This window comes from Oryctolagus cuniculus, chromosome 13 (genome assembly GCF_051225735.1).
Source record: "Oryctolagus cuniculus isolate XC-2025 breed Fujian yellow rabbit chromosome 13, ASM5122573v1, whole genome shotgun sequence".
NCBI classification, from domain to species: Eukaryota; Metazoa; Chordata; class Mammalia; order Lagomorpha; family Leporidae; genus Oryctolagus; species Oryctolagus cuniculus.
The window spans coordinates 43365064-43383109 of record NC_142879.1 but is presented as its reverse complement, the minus strand read 5'-3'; the positions used below and the strand labels follow the sequence as shown (position 1 = coordinate 43383109).

The following is an 18046-nucleotide window of genomic DNA, read 5'->3' as shown; positions in this document are numbered from 1 at the left end:
AGACGACCTCGCGCTTCCTTCTCTATCAGCTCCGGGGCGTTCACTCGAGCACTCGTGCCCGAGAGGGGTGGAGCGGCGAGACGCTAGGGGCGGAGACGAGCGAGCGCGCGGGGTGGGGTGGGATGGTGGGGTGGACCCCGTTGTCCTGGAAACCGCCCCAGCGCACCGCCCTCATCCACCCCTGTGGGCTGGCTCGTCTTCCCGGCCTCGAGCTTTGTCCCGAGGGCCTTCAAGGCCTAGTTCGTGAGTCAAGAATCATAAGGCTGTGAAGTCAAACAAAAATGGTACCACAAAGCTGGGGGAGGAGGCGAGCTCCCCGCCGACGGCCCAGCCCCACTTCTAAGTTTGCGGTCGCGGAGAAGCCTGGTGCTGGGTCCAGTACCCAGGAGGAAGTCCCGGCGGGGCGGGAGCTGGGCTGGGTGGGCTGGCCAGGGAGAGGCGGATGTCGAAAGGGGTAACTACAGTTCCTGAGAGAAGTTTGCAAGCATTTAATAGGAGTGTATGGGGAAATCGTGGTGAAGTGTGATGGTTGGAAAGACACATCCTGTCCTCTGTAGTTCTACGTTTAGATGCTTGAGAGGAGTTGGAACTTGAGTTTAAACTTTGTTGCGTGTGACCTTGGGCTAGTTACTTGCTTAACCTTTAAGAACGTTTTCTGGTTTTAAAGTGTGAGAGGTGGCACTTTCGGGGACGGATGATGAGAATGAAATATAAGAAGTAGAAAGTGCTCATTAGCACCTAATACACTGTAGCCACTCAATACTGCAAATTATTATCACAATTACTTTTTATGTATCTGTTTCGTCTTGACGTTTTTACTTTCCTGGATGCTAACTTGGAACTGAAAGGTTTGTTTTTGGTGGTACTCAAAATTTTTGGAGCTCCTGTTCTGCGCCAGGTACTGCGCCAGTCACAGAGGATGTGGAATGACAAATAGACTTTGAACATGTGGATTTATTCTTAAATTGCTAAGACAACCACTAACTGAAACTTCCGTGCTTCCTTTTTTAGTACCAAGAGTGACAAGAGACTAACACTGTTAAGATACAGACCATACTTAATGGGTTGAGCATGTTTTTTGAGCAGAAGTTTTGAGTTTTGATTCTAGACTGTTAGTGAATATTAAAATTTTACTACTTGCTGGTTTTCTGTGTTGATTTCTCACGTTAAAACCACATGAAAACAAACCAAAAAACTTCAATACTGTTTGCTCTGTTAATTTTGTAAGATTGTGTAATGTCAGCATTTTCCCCTACCTTGAAGCCCCTTAAGAATAAGATCTTAAAAGTTTCTTAGTACTTTTTCATAAGATGTGATTCATCCACTTCTTAGATGTTGAATAGATTGTTACTTTTTAACAAGGACAGTGTGAAACAGCAATTATATCCTTGAGCATAAATTCTGACTTTCTCTTTTAAGTGTTTTCTAAAAGTCAAACTGATTTGTTGACCAGTAAGATTCACTGTGTGCCAGTTACTAAGTAAAAAATAGAATTGCTTAAGCCCTTTGATAGATAAGATAGTATATTACTTTTCAGAGGTTTGTGAATGCCTCCCTCATCTACACATTCATCAGGATTACGTACTACCTACTATTTTTTAAAAGATGTATTCATTTATTTGAAAGGCAGAGTGACAGGGAAAGACCTTCCATCTGTTAATTTATTTCTCAAATGACAGCACACCTGGTGCTGGCCCAGGATGAAGTCAGAAGCCAGGAACCCCATCTGGGTCTTCCATGTTTGTGGCAGGAAGTCAAGCACTTTATCCGATATCCACTGCTTCCCAGGCGCATTGGCAGGGACCTAGATCAGAAGCTCAGTAGCTGGACTTGAGCCTGCACTCCAGAGTGGGATGCAGGCCTCTCGTGTGGTGGCTTAACCTGCTGCACCACAACACCCATCTGATATTAGCTATTTTGATATTTGCTAATTTGATGAGAGACATTATGTTATTTTAACTAAGTGTATTTTTGTTAATGAAACAATTAGATATTTTCTTTCATACTAGCCAATGCAACTTGAATTTATATGCATTTTTCTATTACCATCGCTACTATCCTACTCTCATTTCCTAACTGCTCTTAACGCTTCCACTCTGCCTTCCTATTCCTTCTATTATCCGCATAGCAAGCAGAGTGATCTTTTGCATAGTAAACCAGATCATATCACTTCCCTGCTGAATAAATGATTTCCCTTTGAGATTAGAATCATGGTCCCATCTTGGTAACAGACCTGTGCAATCCAGTGTCTGGCTGCCTCTTCAGTTGTGACTGTCACTGTCACCCTGTTTCTCTTGCCTAGGTTCTCTGTTCTGCATCTCTGTTCCTCAAACATTCCTACTTCCTTCTGTGTTCTGGTCTTTCCTTTTGTTATTGTCTCCACCCAGAGTGCTATAACCTTGGAATTTTCCCCTCTAACATGTTTTCACCTTTCATATCTTGGTTTATATGTGGCCACTTCAGAGAGGCCTTCCCTGGTTGACCCTGTAATCCAAAGAAGCTATCCTGCCTTCCCTACCTCTCCATGCCCTCATATTTTGGTTTGTGGTCTACATATTATGGTTATTGAATATTTTTAAAAAGTTATTTTTAAGTGGTACCTAAACGTTATACATATTTATGAAGTGTTTTGAGACATGTATGCATTTGTGCGATGTTCAATTCAGGGTAAACTGAACTATTTCCTCAAACATTTGTCCTCTATTGGACAAAATATTCAGAATTCTCTCCCAGCTTTTTTTTTTTTTTTTTTAAAGATTTATTTATTTGAAAGTCAGTTACACAGAGAGAGGAGAGGCAGAGAGAGAGAGAGAGAGAGAGTCTTCCATCCTATGGTTTACTCCCCAATTAGGAGAGGCAGAGAGAGAGAGAGAGAGAGAGAGTCTTCCATCCTATGGTTTACTCCCCAATTGGCCGCAGTGGCTGGAGTTGCGCCGATCTGAAGCCAGGAGCCAGGACTTTCTTCTGGGTCTCCCACTTGGGGCCCAAGGACTTGGGCCATCTTCCACTGCTTTCCCAGGCTATAGCAGAGAGCTGGATCAGAAGTGGAGCAGCCGGGTCTTGAACTGGCGCCCATATGGGATGCCAGTGCCTCAGGTCAGGGCGTTATCTGTTATGCCACAATGCCAGCCCTTCTCCTAGCTTTTTTAAAAATGCATATATATATATATGCACATATATATGTATATGTATATAGTATATTAATTGTTGTCAGTAGTCACCTACTGTACAGCAGGACACCAGAACTTATTGCTCCTATCTAACTAGAGTGTAGTAATGTAAATCAACCTTTCCCCATCTCTTTCCTTCTGTAGCCTCTGACAATTACTATTATATATTTAACTTCTATGAGATCACCTTTTCTTATGAACAATCTGTATTATGATAATAAAATGGTCATTGAGTTTGGGGCAAATCTATTTGTTGGTAAATAAATATACTTTAGGCTGGCGCACATTTCACATTTCAGTGAGATCATGTGATTCTTGTTTTCCATGCTTGGCTTGTTTTCCTTAATGACTCCAAGTTCCATTATTGCAAATGACACAAATAAACACAATTTCATCCTTTTTTATGGCTGAGTAGTATTACATCGTGTGTATGTACCACAGTTTCTTTATCCCTTCACCACTGAGTGCAAACTTAGGTTGTTTCCATTTCTTGACTAATGTGAATAGCACTGCAATAAACCTGAGAGCTCAAATGTCTATTTGACAGACTGATTTCATTTCCCTTGGAAATACATACCCAATAGTGGGATTACTGGATTATATGGTAGTTCTGTTTTTTGATTTTGAGGAACCTTCCTTCTGTTTTCTACAATGGCTGTACTAGTTTACATCCCTGCCAGTGGCGTGCAGTTCCTTTTTCTCCACTTGTTGCCCATGTGTGTTATCTTTTGTCTTCTTGATAATAGCCGGTCTAACTGGAGTGAGGTGATAACTCATTGTGGTTTCCATTTTTATTTCCCTGATGATTAGTGGTGTTGGGAATCTTTTCACATACCTGTTGGTCATTTGTAAGTCTTCCTTTGAGAAATATCTGTTTGGTTCTATTGCCTGTTATTTGTATTTTTACTGTTGCGTTGTTTAAGTTCGGCACGTTACTAAATTTTAATAATTATAAAAGTATATATATATATATATTTTTTTTTTTTGACAGGCAGAGTTAGACAGTAGAGAGAGAGAGAGAGAGAGAAAGGTCTTCCTTTTTCCGTTGATTCATCCCCCAAATGGCCGCTATGGCCGACGCACTGCGCTAATCCGAAGCCAGGAGCCAGGAGCTTCCTCCAGGTCTCTCACGTGGGTGCAGGGGCCCAAGGACTTGGGCCATCTTCTACTGCTTTCCCAGGCCATAGCAGAGAGCTGGATCAGAAGTGAAGCAGCCAGGACTTGAACCTGCACCATATGGGATGCCATCACAGCAGGCTGGGGCTTTAACCCACTGTGCCACAGCACCTGCTCCTTCTTCTATGTTTTCTAAATTTCATTTAACTTTTTTTTAAATCTTTATGCCCTTTTATTTCCTTTTCTTTTTTTTTAATTTTTTTTTTTTTTTTTTTGACAGGCAGAGTGGACAGTGAGAGAGAGAGACAGAGAGAAAGGTCTTCCTTTGCCGTTGGTTCACCCTCCAATGGCCGCTGTGGCCGGTGCGCTGATCCGATGGCAGGAGCCAGGTACTTATCCTGGTTTCCCATGGGGTACAGGGCCCAAGCACTTGGGCCATCCTCCACTGCACTCCCTGGCCACAGCAGAGAGCTGGCCTGGAAGAGGGGCAACCGGGACAGAATCCGGCACCCCGACCGGGACTAGAACCCGGTGTGCTGGCGCCGCAAGGCGGAGGATTAGCTCAGTGAGCCGCGCGCCGGCCCCTTTTATTTCCATAATACACATCTTGTCCCTTTCCTTTTTCTTCCTATACAATTTATAGCACAGTACCATCCTGTGACTGCTTCTCTGTAGATGACTGTTGAGTTTATTATTGAATAGATACTCATTCTACTATCACTTTGATAAAACCATAGTTTGCTTAGTACAAATTCTTTTCTTTTTTGAATCTTGTACAATGCAGAATACACTCTGTAGCCAAATAGCAGAAGAAATACTAAAAGTATTTGGGAGTTCACAAATCTGTTGGACCCTGCAGGTTAGATCATCAGGAGCACCACCGAAACTACACTGGATATTGCTGCCCTGAAGTCTAATACTGACACCGCAGCTGTACCAGCGGTGCTGGGGACTGGATGCCAGAAGGGCCATCACAGTTTTCCCCTGGGAGGTCGATGCCTATACCAGCTATCCCATCAAAAAGATGAATTTTCTCATTTGCTTCCTCTTCTGTTTGAAGTCTTCTGTAGATGCAGTGGTTGTTGGACACTAGATCCCATTGCCAGACAAAGGAAGCTGGGAAAGTGAGTTCTGAATTTGGTTTTGGGAAGGAAGGATTCATAATGTTGTCAGATTTCCAAATGTAGTCAAGATTGGCAGAAATTCTAGGTGACTACAAGCATAACAAGTATTATATTCTTTTTAAAGAAAAATTATTTGTTTATTTGAGAGAAAGAGACTGATCTCCTTGTTCACTTGCCAAATGCCAGCAACAGCTGGGGCTAGGACAGTCTGAATCCAGAAGTCAGGAACTCAGTCCGGGTATCTCTTTGTAGGTGACACGGACCTAACTGAACCATCATTGTCTCTCAGAGTGCAAATTAGCAGGAAGCTGGAATTGGAATGGAGCCAAGGACTTGAACTCAGGTATTCCAGTACGGGATTTGGGTGTCCCAAAGAGTATGTTGACTGTTCCACCAGTTCCTTCCCTGCCCATCATGTTCTTTAATGTGGATAGCCGCTGTACAGGAACTACTTATGTGTGCTTCAGTGTTATTTGTTAGGTTTTGGCTAATGAGGATCTTTCACATGAAAATACTTCCCTTCAGAAAGCAGTGGAAAAGGTTGTATCATGAGCTACATGCAGGTTATCAGGAGAGCCTGCAAGGACACTTGCAAATTTAAGCAAATATATTTTTCTCATTTTAAAATGCAATGGCAGGGCTGGCGCCATGGCTCACTAGGCTAATCCTCTGCCTTGCGGTGCCGGCATACCGGGTTCTAGTCCCGGTCAGGGCACCGGATTCTGTCCCAGTTACCCCTCTTCCAGGCCAGCTCTCTGCTGTGGCCCGGGAGTGCAGTGGAGGATGGCCCAAGTGCTTGGGCCCTGCACCCCATGGGAGACCAGGAGAAGTACCTGGCTCCTGCCAGCGGATCAGCGTGGTGTGCTGGCTGCAGCACGCCAGCCGCGGTGGCCATTGGGGAGTGAACCAACGGCAAAGGAAGACCTTTCTCTCTGTCTCTCTCACTGTCCACTCTGCCTGTCAAAAAAAAATTTTTTTTTTTCAAAAAAAAAAAAAAATGCAATGGCAGGAGAAGAGTGGAATGTGGTTGAAGGTGGACAGTAAAGGGAAGCTCCAGCAAGATGACTGTTTTCTGTATAGTCAGATATTAGAAATCCAAAAGCAAAAGGCCTGCTCCATCAAATAATTTCTAAAGGTCTTCCAGTGTTGATTTTGAGTTTTAGCTCTATAATACTTAACCCTGCTTAGAAAGAATTTCTCAGCCTAGATATTTTCTGTTAAGATGTTAAGCTTCTCATTTGTCAGTTTACTCATTTTTCTGAATCTCTTTTGCCTTTAGTCCTCATAAACTTATCTGCCAAGTTGAGACTCTACCAAACCCTTCGTAATTAGGTGTTTGTAACTGAATCAAGTGACAAACTGTTTTCCAGATAGGTGTGAATGTCACCTAAGGATATTTTTAAAGGCATCAGTTGTAAATGGAATTTGAATTATTTAACTTTTTATCCTTTATATTTGCCTTTGGGATTGTAAAATTTTTCTTTTTATGACTAATTTCCCATAGTTACTCATGTAACTTACCAGATTTAAAATGAAGCAAGGTAAAAACTTGGACCTATTTAAAAACATTCAGCATTTGTTCTCTGATATTTGTAGAAATTAGCAGTTTGTCTTTTTTCTTAACTTGAAATGCAAAGAAGAAATATGTCAGATGTGTCATTAAGTAAAGGGGAATTCTAACTTCCCTTTGGGTGACTGAATTACCTATCTTTTATGGGGTGAATAATGAATGCTTACTTCATTGCACAATACTCATTTTATTGTATTCCACAGAACACAGCACTTCCTCAGTGCCAGTGAATAGATGGCTTATTAAGTTTGTTTTAGAACCTATCTATTGGTTATTTCTAGAGGGCTGAATCAATAGTTTCCCTTGTTCTAATTCTTAACAAATTGAGCAATAAGAGAGTAAGGCAAATAGGAAGTAAAAAATCTGCATCACTTTTATTATATTTATTATCAATAAAGATTGATTTGGAGGATGTAGTTTAGTGAGAAAGTCCAGTGGGTCAGCTAATATTGAACCAGAGAATTAGGCAGCATGTCTTACAGGCACAGCTGGAGGAGCCATGTAGAGCATATATTCCCAAGAGGAAGCATATATACTTCCCAAGAGGAAGATGGTTAGAGCTGAAGCAAGCTTACCCAGTTTATTCTTTCAAAGTAACCAATTATAGAAGCCACTTTTCCATCCTTGAAAGAGAAAGTAAAAGGAAGGGTGAGGGAGATTAAAATGAATGGAAATCCCTCACTTTGAAGGAACATCAGTAGTGGTCTAGTAGTCAACTTTGCAATACTGTAAAGAAATAACTGAGGCAGCCTAACTTTATAAAGTAAAGAGGCTTATTTTGGCTCATGATTCTGGAAATTTACAGTCTAAGAATAGGTGAGCCGCACTGGTTTAGACTCTGATGATGGCATTCTGGCTGGCAGAGTCCTGAGGTCTCATAGGGCATCACATGGCAAGAGACCAGGAGCTCATACATTTGACTGTATTGATGTAGTCCCTTATAGAGCCAATAGGATTTAATCATGGGGGTCCTACTTTCTCACTGTGTGACAATGGGCAAAAACCAAGCTTTTCTTTTCCTCAGTTTCTTCTACTATTGCCCATTTTAGAGGGCAATAATAGTTCTTACCTCAAAGGGGGGTTATGAGATTATGTAAATTAATTTTTGAAAAATGCTTAAATAATGCTTAGAAGATAAAGTACTTGGCCGGCCCTGTGGCTCAATAGACTAATCCTCTGCCTGTGGCGCTGGCATCCTGGGTTCTAGTCCTGGTCAGGGCGCCGGATTCTGTCCTGGTTGCTCCTCTTCCAGTCCAGCTCTCTGCTGTGGCCCGGGAGTGCAGTGGAGGATGGCCCAAGTGCTTGGGCCCTGCACCCACATGGGAGACCAGGAGAAGCACCTGGCTCCTGGCTTCGGATCAGTGTGGTATGCCGGCCACAGCGCGCCAGCGGCAGTGGCCATTGGGGAGTGAACCAACGGAAAAGGAAGACCTTTTTCTCTGTCTCTCTCTCATTGTCCACTCTGCCTGTCAAAAAAAAAAAAAAAAAGAAGAAGAAGAAGAAGAAGATAAAGTACTCAATAAATACAGGCAACTCATTTTACAAATTTTAAAGTTATAGAAAGTTACTACATGTTATTAAAATGACCTCTAGAAAAATTGATTATTAAATATTTGAGGTTGTCAAGGAGGTTTCTGCTGAGTTTTTAAACAAGATTTATTTGTTTATTTATTTTTATTTATTTGAAAGAGTTGCAGAGAGATTTAAAGACAGAGAGATAGTGAGGTCTTCCATCTCTGGTTCACTCCCCAAATGGCTGCAATGGCCAGAGCTGAGCCTGTCCAGAACCAGGAGTTTTCATGGGCCTCCCACGTGGGTGCAGGGGCCCAAGCACTTGGGCTTTCATCCACTGATTTCCCAGGCATGTTAGGAAGTTGGATTGGAAATGGAGCATCTGGGGCCTGAACCAGCACCCATATGGGATGCTGGTGCTGCAGGCCTGGGCTTTAACCTGCTGTGCCACGGTGTTGTCCCCTGAATTTTTTTTAAAGATTTATTTGGGGGCCGGCACTGTGGCGTAGTGGGTAAAGCTACTACCTGCAGTGCTGGCATCCCATATGGGCATTGGTTCGAGTCCTGGATGCTCCACTTCCGATCTAGCTCTCTGCTATGGCCTGGGAAAGCAGTAGAAGATGGCCAAAGTCCTTGGGCCCCTGCACCATGTGGAGACCTGTAAGAAGCTCTTGGCTCTTGGCTTTGGATCGTGTTGTGAGCACCACTTGTCATACAGCTTGACGAGGCTAATGCGACATGTCAGAGCACAGGGAAGAATCACACAGAATTGTGATTGTCTTTTCAATATAATTTATTGTTCAGTACCACTCACTATGTATTCAATGCACACATCTAAAGGTCAATACTATTCAATATGTCATTAGCCCACAGGTCATAACACACATCTAGGAGTAAGACAATCTCTAAAAATATTTAGCAATAGTAATAAGTATAAAACAACCAAGCATAAAAGCATAATCAATCTAAACACTCATGGCTAAGGGTGTAATATGAATGCTGCATTCTCAAGGTTCACATCACGGGTCATGAAAAGTCAAAGTCCAGAGTCCAAAGTCTCTGTTACTACTTGGAGAGACAGATCTCAGAACAGTCACTTACGGACAGTAGTCATGAGATGTCTGGCACTCTGGGCAGTAGGCTCTATGGTGAAGAGTCGTAGAAGTTACCAATGAGAAGTTCCGTCCAGCTCCAATGTCAGGTCCAGCAGTGGCTGGGACGTCCAGGCGAGGTGGGATCCAGCGGAGTGGCGAGCAGAGTTTTGATCAGTGAAGACTCGGGCAGAGTTTCAGCAAGATGAGGTGGATCCATCACTCACACTGAGCCATGGTCCCCGAGGGGATGAAGAGTAGATGTGAGGCTTGCCTTTTTATCCCCCCCTCAGGAGTAGGTGAGTGATGAGTATGTTCTAGTGTGTCACCAATCACAGGCTCACCTTTTTGGGTGTCACCAACCAGATGTTGGTGTTTAGGTGTGACCAGTGGTATGTTTGGGGGCCTTCTGGGTGTGGCCAATCGTGGTGTAGTAGTGTGAGTGAAATAATATAGTAGCCAGCTGATTGGCTGCTTCCTATGATGTAATGTACCCCAGTCCTTATCAGGCTTCACCACCTGTATCTGAGCTGACAGATGGTCTGGGCAGTTCCTGGTGCTTAGTGGCCTTAGCTTAAGTAACTCCATTTTGGCTTTGCTTTTTCTCTTTCTTTTTGGGTTAGTGGTGCTCCGTAACTTTTTTGGGACTCTTGTAGGATTCCCCACAGGTCAGCACAGCTTCAGCCATTATGCCCAATTGGAGAGTGAACCAGCGGATGGAAGACTTCTCTCTCTCTCACTCTGCTTTTAAATAAATAAATAAATCTTAAAAAAAAGTTTGGGGAGAAAAGGATTAAAAGATAAATTTATTATAAAAAGGATTTATCTATCTATTTGAAAGGCAGAGTTACAGAGAGGCAGAGGCAGAGAAAGAGAGAGAGGTCTTCCATTCACTGATTCACTCCCCAAATGACTGCAGGGGTCAGAGCTGAGCCTATCTGAAGCCATGAGCCAAGAGCTTCTTCTGGGTCTCCCACAGGGGTGCAGGGACCCAAGCACTTGGTCCATCTTCTGCTGCTTTCCCAGGCCATAGCACAGAGCTGGATCGGAAGTAGAGCAGCCGGGACTCAAACAGGCAGTGGCTTTACCTGCTGTGCCACAGCCCTGGCCCCTTTCAGCTGAATTTGAGTTATGCAGGAATAAGTGGTGAAGGAAAGAATTATTTGTATCTAGAAATGATGTTATAAAATGGATATGAAGAGGAAAAAGAGCCAGCAATACAGAGAGTAGAGCATTCTGCTCCTTTGATCATCTAGAATGTTTTCTTGCCCTTAACTGCTGGGCTTGGGTCTCCTAACCAGTATCATCTGTGTGTTCAGTTCCATGGCCTCCTGCCCAGTGCTTTCTGAATCACTCAGTATGTTTCTCTGAGTGGTAAACCAGTGCCATTGTTTAAGAATCAGACAGATCTACCATACATGTGTAGTGTGAATATTGAAAAGTTATTCAAACCTTTCTGAGACCAGGTACCTTATTTGTAAGACGGACATAGACGTACCATTGATGTATAAAATATCACAGTTACTGAGTAATATTAGTTCTTGTCTTTTTTACACATTGTTTTGTAACTAACTTAATCGTATTGGTTTTCCTAATTGATTACACTGGGATAGTAATACTAACTTTTTAGGCTTATTACAAAGATTTAATGAAGCACTGTGTACTTAGAGATTAGTATAGTTTCTGGTATATCATATGTAGTCATACTCCTGATGTAACTTAGCAAATTGAACATTTTCAAGTGATTATTTGTATTTATTTTACTGTAATTTATTTATTTATTTATTTAGACAGGTAGAATTATAGACAGTGAGAGAGACAGAGAGAAAGGTCTTCCTTCCGTTGGTTCACTCCCCAAATGGCTGCTACGGCCAGGGCTGTGCCGGCCCAAAGCCAGGAGCCAGGTGTTCCTTCCTGGTCTCCCACATGGGTGCAAGGGCCCAAGCACTTGGGCCATCCTCCACTGCCCTCCTGGGCCACAGCAGAGAGCTGGACTGGAAGAGGAGCAACCAGTAATAGAACTTGGCGCTGGGATGCCGGTGCTGCAGGCGGAGGATTAGTCAAATGAGCCATGGCTCCGGCCCTTTAGTTTACTGTAATTTGTTCATGGTGCCATTAGTATAATCTTTTTTTATCACTTTATAAGAACTCACATAACATCTCCCATCTTCACATATTTTGTTTTGTTTTGTCTGATCATATTTCACTTCATTTTATCTAAGTGGTGATTTGCCCTTCAATTTTGTTGTGTTTTTTTCCAACCAGGATTTCTAAGGATCATTGGCAGTGTTTCAGATAGTCAAGAAGCAGAAGAGTTTAGCACACAAAGGGAGCATCCTGTATAGACAGAAGAAATGTGAATGGTGTGATCTTTGTGTAGATGTGAAGTTCCAAGAGCACATCACAGTAGAAGTGTTATAAGAAAGTAGAAGATGAAGTTTAAGAGGTATTAAATCGTAGAAGGGCATTTATTTATTTATTTTTAAATATTTATTTGAAAGAGAGAGAGGGTGAGACACACACACACACACAGAGAGACAGAGAGAGAGATATCTTCCATCTGCTGGTTTACTCCCCAGATGGCTGCAATGGTCAGGGCTGGGCCAGGTCAAAGCCAGGAACCAGGAGCTTCATGTGGGTCTCCCATATTTGAACATCAACAAAAAGCTTCTGATTTTCCCAGGCTGTTAACAGGGAGCTGGATTGGAAGTGGAGCAGTCAGGATATGAACTGGCACCTGTGTGTGATGCCAGGGTCACAGGTGGCAGCTTTACCCCATGATGCCACAATGCCAGCCCCAAAAGTGGGCATTTATAACTTGGTAATTACCTGAACTTTTATCCTGAAGATCTAGTTAGTTAATAAAGGTTAACATGATTATGTTCTAGAAGTTTTACCCTATGGCCATGGGGAAGGATAGATTAGAGTTGATGGCACTGGGGGAGTGGAGTGAGGGATGCAATTAGGAGATTATTGTTGGGAAATAATAAATTTAGGTGGAGCTGATCAGTCAATTCTAACTATATCTTTATTTATAATTCTATACTACTTCTCCATTTTCACTTTTACCACCTGCCCCATAATCTCTTTTCTGTTTTACAAACCTAATTTATGTTCCATGCTAGCTAGACTCACTAGATCCCACCAGTCTCCTGAACCCTGGGCTGCTTGTTCAGTGCCACACCCTGGCTAATGGCTGCTGTTGCCAAACTGAATTCTGTAAGGGGAGTGGTGCCCAGGTTCTGGACCCTCAGAGTGCTCTGCATACTCCTGGAGGGTCGGGCTGTGGACTTGGGATCTGGCTGTTCCATAACCTAAAGTAGGCTTGGTAGGGAGAAGGATGGGAGATTAGAGTTGGGGGGACTCACCCCTCAAGGGTGACTTTTGACTGGTAAGAGGATGAGAAAGGAGCTACCAGGTACTGACTTCTCCCTCCTCCCAGCAGTGTTCTTTATTCAGATAATATGGGAATATGGGAAGTGCCGTTTTAGACCCAGTCATGTCCCTGCTACAGGGCTTCTCTTCACCTCTGATACACACCTCCCAACAGCACTGAGGTATGGTGGTCCTATAGAGCCTGACCCTACAGAGTGCCTCATGTCAGATCAATAGGTTTGCTGTCTTCTAGGGTGTTCATGAACAGGAAGCTAGAGTTTAGATAGAAACCAGGACTTGAACACAGGAACTTCCATGTGAGATGCAGGTGTCCCAAGTGGCAACTTAACTATTGCACCAAATGCCTGCTTTCAGAGTGATCTTTAAAAAAAATATGTCAGGGAGGGCATTTGGCCTAGCTGTTAAAATACTGGTTAGGATGCTTGCATCCCACATCAGAGTGTCTGGGTTCAGTTACCAGCTCTGGCCCTCCACTAGCTTCCTGTTATTGAGCACTCTGGGAGGCAGAGGTAATGGCTCAAGTAATTGGGTTCCTGCCACCCATGTGGAAGAAATGAGTTCAGTTTTTGGTTCCTAGTTTTGGCCTCTGGTCATTGTGGGCATTTGGGAAGTTAACAAGGAGATGAGAACTCTGTCTCTGCTTCTGAAATAAATAAATAAATTTTTTTTCAAGAAATAAATATGTAAGTCATTTTTCTAATTAAAACTTTTGAGTTAATTTCCCAGTTCATTACCTTAGTAGGTAGCTGTAAGGTTATTCTCATTAGTTGTTGATGAAAATTTAACCTCTAGGGCTGAAAAGAGTCTACAATAATATAAAAATTGGTATGTTGGATCAGGTAAAATGATAGATTTACATTTTAGCTGAAATAATGTCAAATTTATACATCAAGGCAGGTTTGAGATGAAACTGCTACAACCAGCCTTTTTGTAGCACACATACCACTGAACCTGTTTAAAATAAAGCTTTTCATTTTTCTTTTTCAAAAAAAAAAAAAAAAAAACCTTTTGAGTTTTTCATATCATTTAGTATCCCAGGCCTGCTTGGTCTAAAGCTCATTTACATCTGGGACCACTTTGCCTTTGACTATCTCTTTGTCACTCTACTGCAGGTTCCCTGGTCTCCTGACTGTTCTACTTACAAAACAGGCATGCTGCCATCTCTGAGCCTTTGCAGTGCCTCTTGTGTTTGCCCTAGAAGATTCTTTTCACAGAAACCTGCAGGCCTACTCCCTCACTTCCACAATTTCTTTTATAGATATGCTCTCTTATTGTCCTTTATTAAAATAGAATCCCTTCTACCACACTGACTGGCTTGCTCTGCTTTTGTTAGGCATATTATGTATTTACTTGCTTATGTGTCTTCCTCCACTAGAATGTAGGCTCCGTGGTAGGAGCCTACCTTGTCTAGAACATTGTCCACAACGTTGCTAATATATATTTGTTGGATGAATAAAAGAGAAAAATTACCTAGAGTCATGTTTGCTGTGAAATATGTATAGTTTGAAGTAGATGCCATTCTACTGATAAGTTTAAGCTTAAGTCTGAATCATGATGATAAGTTTAAGCTTAAGTCTGAATCATGAAGGGTTTATGTACATGATTATGTGTGAAATTTTTGTAGGCAATAGATTTTTCTGTAACATACAATAAAATATTTTAAATACTCTCAAAATAATAAAATCTTTTGAGAAAAATTGGCCTTTATTCAATGTAGACTTTAAATATTAGGTTAACAATGAGCTGTGGTCAACATAATGAAGTTTAAGGTTTTATTTTTTCACTCCTTTTTTAAAAAGATTTATTTATTTATTTATTTGAAAAGCAGAGTAACACACACAGAGAGATATCTTCCATCTGCTGGTTTGCTCCCCAGATGGCTACAATGGCCAGGAAGGGGCAAAGCTGAACAGGGGACCAAGCAATTGGGCCTTTCTCCACTTCTTTCCCAGGTGCATCAGCAGAGAGCTGGTTTTGGAACTAGAGCAACCGGGACTCCAAACAGCATCTATATGGGATGCTGGTGCCTCAGGTGGCAGCTTTACCCACTATGACACAGCGCTGGCCTCTTTACATTCTTTTATTCTTGTCAAGGAATAAGAACTCTTGTGTACCAAAATAAATAAAAAGTTGATATTTAAGAACAAATCTGTAAATAATTACATGATGGTTATCACCATAATTATGAAATTAGCGATGGGGCAGCACTGTGGTGTAGCGGATAAAGCCACTGCCTGCAGTGCCGGCATCCCATATGGGTGCCGGTTCAAGTCCTGGCTGCTCCACTACCAATCCCGCTCTCTGCTCTGGCCTGGGAAGTCAGTAGATGGCCCAAGTGCTTGGGCCCCTGCACCCATGTGGGAGACCTGGAAGAAGCTCCTGGCTCCTGGCTTCAGATAGGTTCAGTTCTGGCCTTTGTGGCCAATTAGGGAGTCAAACAGCAAATGGAAGACCTCTCTCTCTCTCTGCCTCTCCTCTTTCTGTATAACTCTGACTTTCAAATAAATAAATCTTTTAAAAAAATTAGCATTATATATACAATTTGGTATTTGTTGGTATCTGAAACTTTCTTAGACTCTCTGTTGTGTCTTGCTTTGCTCATGGAAGATACTCAGGGATATTTGTTAAAAATATTTAGAAATAATGTCAGCCAACTCTCATCTTGGTTAAAAGCAAAAAGTTATTCTCACTATTAGAGAATAAGTAGAGTTTATGTTGGGATTAAAAAAAAATCAAACATCTGCATAGACATATACAATGAAAAGTCTCTGTAAATGTGTGCCAAGGTAACCTGGATAAAAAATAAAATCATATAAATCATAAGTAGTACATTCTCATCTTCAAAAAATCAAGTAATCTGAAAAAACTTGAATAAGAGTTACCTCCCAAATTTTACCAACAAGAGATGGCCTATTGCTATTTTTTCTATCTTAAAGTGCATGCTATACTTAGAGTTTACAAAACTTACATCATTACTCATCAGGGTATTCTATAACTTGCTTTCTATAGTGAATTATACAGAGACCACTTTATATCAGTAAATATGAATTATTTTTCTTTTTCTGGGTTGTGGGAATTATCTTTTATAATATGTTTTATTTCATATGTGTATATAGTCTTAACCACTTTTTTCTCCAATAGATTTGTCCAGATTTTTCTGTAGCACAAATTTCAAGATGCAGAATAGCTAGGTTTAATAATCAGAAGGGTTATATCAATTTATACCACAAACAACATGATGGAGGACACATTTTCTCGAACACTTGCTGGCACTAGACAGTATTGGTTTTGGTAAATTTTTGTCAGTTTTCTATGTCAAAACTGATTAATGTGGATATTTGTTGTTATTGGTGGGGTTCAACATCTTCTATATTTATTGATCATTTAAAATTCTTTATTTAGTGGGGGAGGCCTGCAACGCCAGCATCCCATATAGGCACTGGTTTGTGTCCCAGGTGCTCCACTTCTGATCTAACTCCCTGCTCTTAGCCTGTGACCTGGGAAAAGCAGTGGAAGAAGCCCAAGTGTTTGGACCCCTGCCACTGTTGTGGGAGACCTGGATAAAGCTCCTGGCTTTGGCCTAGCTCAGCTCTGGCTGTTGTGGCCAACTGGAAAGTGAACCAGCAGATGGAAGATCTCTCTGTCTCTCTCTGTTTTTCTCTAACTCTGCCTTTCAAATAAATAAGTCTTTAAAAAAAATTAAGAAGCAGTCTATAAGTGGCTTCATTTATGTTTGTTATATTTAGTGTCCATTTATAGAAATATGTAACTGGGTAGTTCCATAATGAAGTCTCTGCCCCCTAAGCTAGTTACTCTGCCCTTTCTTAATTTAGGACCTCAGAGGGAGTGAAGCTAAATTAAGAGAAATGCTTCTGTTTGCAGATGGATAATTAATTTTTTTTCAGATGGATAATTAATTAATTATTCATATGTCTTTTACATTCATGTATCTATCATCCACAAGTTGGAATTTTTTTAAAAAATTTATTTATTTATTTATTTGAAAGACAGACTTACAAAGAGGCAGAGGCAGAGAGAGAGAGAGAGAGAAAGGTTTTCCATATGCTTGTTCACTCCTCAGTTGGCCAGGAAGCCAGGAGCCAGGAGCTTCTTCCGGGTCTCTCATATGGGTGCAGGGGTCCAAGGACTTGGGCCATCTTGAACTGCTTTCCCAGGCCACAGCAGAGAGCTGGATCAGAAGTGCAGCAGCCCAGCCGGGACTCAAACCAGCACCCATATGGGATGCCAGCACTGCAGACCAGGGCTTTAACCTGCTGTGCCACAGCACCAGCCCCCCAAATTGGAGGAATTTGAAATGTGTTTATCTACCAGTGTGTGTTCACTTGAATGACTATTGGAATGGATATTTGCCAGTGATAGAAAACTCAACCCAAACTCCTTTACATAAAAAAGTTGTTAATCTGGATTTGTGTAAAGCCAAGTCCTAGTGCAAGCCTGGCTTGCAGTAGAGCTTGAAGCAGAGGTTCAAATCATTTCCCCAGCAACAAGTTTCTTTTTCTGTATATCTCAGCTTTGTTCCTTCTGCATTCTGTTCATTTTTATATAAGTTCTCCCCTTATTGCATCAACATGGCTGTAATAGCCTCTGAACTTGTATCCTTCCAGGGCTAAGCCCAGTTGAAAAGATAAAACAACTCTTGCTAGTTGCACAAGAAAAAAACAGGGTTCCCTCTTACTATGCCTAACTTGACTGTTGTGATTTGTGTGCCCATCTTGATGCTATGGCTCAGACACTTGACCCATGCAGTCCTAGAAGCTATGGGTGTAAGTTTTGAGGCCACCTGAACCATTTTGACCATGAGTAAGGTAGGTTCCCCACAAGAAAATCTAGGACTGTTGCCAGGAAAAGTGGGCTTGATTCTGGCAAAGCAGAAAACAAATGCCCACTCATTTTGTATTTTCTGTAGAGTTCCCAGTACATGAGAAGTGCTCTCAGTATTTACTTCTGCCTGATGATTGCACTATTGGTGCTATATTTAACATAGTTATAAGATCAATAGAAGTTTGTAGGTCAGCGTGAGTACTTCATTGCAGGTGTTTTCAAGGT

At 41.8% G+C, this 18046-nt stretch overlaps 1 protein-coding gene across 15 annotated transcripts in view; it reads left to right on the top strand.

Moving 5' to 3' along the window:
• TRDMT1 (tRNA aspartic acid methyltransferase 1) overlaps window positions 1-18046 on the top strand; it is an 85838-nt gene that overhangs the window by 25654 nt on the left and 42138 nt on the right. For 3 of the 15 annotated variants that reach the window (XR_011381486.2, XM_008268301.5, XM_070055456.2), the window contains exon 2: window positions 5663-5753. The exons of 7 other annotated variants lie outside the window; for them this stretch is intronic. The gene's annotated coding sequence lies outside the window, so the exon portion shown is untranslated. Of the gene's footprint in view, window positions 1-119; window positions 285-5346; window positions 5411-5662; window positions 5754-18046 lie in introns of those variants that run through there. 5 more of the 15 variants (XM_089311495.1, XM_017347748.4, XM_070055457.2 and 2 more) reach the window with 5 other exon arrangements.